This window comes from Echinops telfairi, unplaced genomic scaffold, assembly GCF_000313985.2.
Source record: "Echinops telfairi isolate 266 unplaced genomic scaffold, ASM31398v2 ScPeMD7_7469;HRSCAF=8507_1, whole genome shotgun sequence".
Classification (NCBI taxonomy): Eukaryota; Metazoa; Chordata; class Mammalia; order Afrosoricida; family Tenrecidae; genus Echinops; species Echinops telfairi.
In genome coordinates, this window is record NW_022111373.1 from 119,842,454 (window position 1) to 119,845,988 (window position 3,535).

Here is a 3,535-nt window from a genome sequence, read left to right on the forward strand (position 1 = left end):
CTCAGAAGCAACAAAGCCCACATGGAAGAAGCACACCAGCCTGTGTGATCACGAGGTGTTGAAGGGATCAGGTAGCAGACATAAAAGATGAGTTTTTAATCCCAAAATTTCAGTCTCAGAAACCCATAGTGGCATTTTTCTACCCTGTCCTATAGGGTCGCCATGAGTCTTAATGGATGGATTCGATGTCAGTGAGCGAAAAAGAAGGCTGTTTGGTATCATAACAGCAAACAGGCATCCACTGGCTGGAATGAAGCCTGGCTCTCGCCCACGAAAGGCGAGAATTCTACCATTGGCCCACCACTGCTCTCAGAAGCCAGTATACAAGGTGAGGTCTAACTCCCACTCCCACGCAGGCAGCCCACTGAAAAGCAGGTCACTTCCTGGCAAGGCCGCTCTCTCGCCTCACATTTACAACAAGACCCTTGAGGCTGACAAAACAAGGCCAACTTTCTGAATGAGTGGAGGCTTACCCAACGCGTGTCCTTCATTTTCCACACGGCTGACAGGACTTGGGCAGTGATTAGACAAGCCAAATGACTCCCAGCTGCTTCAAGAAGAAAACAGAATTCTCCTTCCTAGTCTTGTGGCCAAGGCGCCAGACCTCCATGTGGGTGGTTTGAGCTGGCAAAAGGTAGGTCGGCTGATTGAGCATCCGCAGCTGAAACCTGTGTTTGTCATTGCTGCCCACACGAGATGGTGAGCTGCGTTAGGGAGCTTTTCCTGTTGTTTGCGCTGACCAAAATTCAGGACATCTGTGGGATGCCTTGTATATGCCAGACACTGTAGTGGCAATGAGGGTACAAACTAAGAGGGCTCTAAGCACCGATTCTGCAAAGAGAGGGTGAGGTTTAGCCTACCTACAGCATGATTCTGAGAGATGGCCACACAAGTGTAGGAACAAGTAGAGAGAAACATAGGGGGAAGATGTCGTGATACCCAGCAAGCCCTTGGGTTGGGATTCTCTATCAACAAAATCCTTCCCTCAAACTGAAAGAGCAGCGGTTCTCAACCTGTGGGTCTCAACCTTTTTGGGGGTCGAACGACCCTTTCACAGGGGTCGCCCGATTCATAACAGTAGCAAAATTACAGTGATGAAGTAGTAGTGAAAATAGATTTATGGTTGGGGAGGCACCACAACATGAGGAAGTGTTTAAAAGGGCCACGGCCTTAGGAAGGGCGAGAACCACCGCTCTAGAGCAATGTGATGTAGGGCAGCAGCTAGGATCCTAGATCTGAGGACCCTGGGTCAGTCCGCAGCTTTACACTGTTGGCATGTCCATGTTCCAGTTGTGTCCCAACTGTGCTGAAGCCCTGCCCCTGATATCTGTGAACATTGCGGTTTGGGGATATTACAGAGTCTTTGAAGATGGTCTCAGTTAACACTGAGCTCTTAGTAGAGTCTGAAACTCACACTCATTGCTACAGAGTTGATTCCAACTCATGTTGACCCTGTAGTTCAGGCAGAGTAGAACTGCCCCTGTGGGTTTCTGAGACGAACTCTTGACGGGAGTCGAAAGCCTGGTCTTTCTCCCATGGAGCAGCTAGTGGTTTTGAACTGCTGACCTTGAAATTTGAAAGGTGTTCTAGTGGTGCAGCTGGATAAGCACCGGGCTGCTAAGCAAAAGGTCAGTAGTTCAAACCCAACTGAGGCTTCCCCGTAGAAAGATGGGACTGTCTGCTCCCATAAAGATTTACAGTCTCAGAAACCCTAAGGATCAGTTCTGCCAGGTCCTACAGGATGACTGCAAATCAGATTTGACTTGACAGCAGGAGGGGTGATCCAATTAGAAGGAATCCGGGTAATGGGTGGTCAAGTGCTTGGCTTGGCTGCTAACCATGACGCTGTTGGCTGGAAACCATCAACTGCTGTGCAGGTGAAAGAGCTTTGTTTCCATGAAGATTACAGCCTTGGGGACCCTCTTACGTGGTTCTACTTCGTCCTGGAGGATTGCTATTAATCAAAATAAAATGACCGACAAAGGGGTAAACCTAATTGAAGTGGGTTCCTTAAAAGAAGGGGGGAAAATATCTGGAGAGAAATACAGTGGAGAGATGCCGTGTGATGACAGAGGCAGCGTTGTATTATGCTTCATCTACAACTCAGGGAGCCCTTGGGTTCCCAGAAGCTGGAAGTGATGAAGACGATCTTCCTAAGGAGGGACAGAGAGAGCATGGCCTTGGCAAGAGACACGATGGTAGAGATGGGGTGAGAGTCTGTTGTAAGGCCAACAGAACTGTCAGCCGTACCTGTGGACCTCACAGATGGGACACACCGGACTCAAGTCAACTGCATCTATGGAAAGAGAGCATCAAGGGGCTCGTTTCATAGTTACAACAAGGCCAGAGGCTGACGCTGGCACAGACCACAAATAGCCCTTGCAGAAATTCAAGTTGACAATGAAGAAAACTAAGTCTATGAAAGTCAAAAGAAGACTTTGAGGATATCCCACCGGGATTTAGAGACCACTTCAAGAATAGATTTGACTTATTGAACACTAAAGACCAAAGATCAGATGAGTTGTGGGATGAAATCAAGGGCATCATACGTGACCAATGCCATTAAAAAGACAAGAACGAGCCTTCCCTCTGCAGGTTGGCTGCCGCGTCCACACACCGGCGAGGGCGTGAGGGGGCGAGGAGAGAAGAAACAAAGTTCCCAGCGCTCGGGGCTCCCTGCCGGCCCATGGTCTTGTGGGTCGCCTCCCTCCTTGTGCTAGCAATGGCTTCCAAATTCCTGCACGCGGTCATCCTGGGGCGCCCGGCTCTGGAAAGGGCACCGTGTCCCAGAGGATCGCCCAGAACTTCGGCCTCCAGCATCTCTCCAGCAGCCACTTCTTGCGGGAGAGGATCAAGGCGGACACGGAGGTTGGTGACATGGCAAAGCAGTGCATCGGGAGAGGTCTTTTGGTTCCGGACCATGTGATCACACGCCTCATGGTGTCGGAGCTGGAGAACAGGAGGGGCCAGCACTGGCTACTGGATGGTTTCCCTAGGACTTTAGTACAGGCTGAAGCCCTGGGCAGGATCTGTGAGCTGGATCTAGTGATCACGCTGAACATTCCATTTGAAACGCTCAAAGACCGTCTCAGCCAGCGTTGGATTCACCCTCCCAGTGGAAGGGTGTATAACCTGGACTTCAACCCACCTCACGCACATGGCATTGATGATGTCACTGGTGAATCACTGGTCCAGCAGGAAGATGATAAACCTGAAGCCGTTGCTGTAGGCTAAGGCAGTACAAGGATATGACTAAGCCAGTTGTTGATCTATACAAGAGCTGGGGAGTGCTCCACCAATTCTCTGGGACTGAGACTAACAAAATCTGGCCCTATGTGTACACACTCTTCTGGAACAAGATCACACCTATTGAATCCAAAGAAGCCTACTGAGCCTGTCCGATGGGAGAACCAGGAAAAGGTGATCATTCATTCAATTGTGTGTGACGTCTTGGTCCCGCGTCCAAATGAGAAGCTCACCCCTACAGCTCGTGGTGTCTTTCCTAGTTTCTGTGGGGAGCTGGTCTATGCAAACT

The 3,535-nt window shown here is 50.1% G+C and overlaps 1 pseudogene; it reads left to right on the top strand.

Moving 5' to 3' along the window:
- Window positions 1-2,722: 2,722 nt before the first annotated feature.
- Window positions 2,723-3,392, top strand: LOC101650082 (annotated as a pseudogene).
- The last annotated feature ends 143 nt before the right edge of the window (window positions 3,393-3,535 follow it).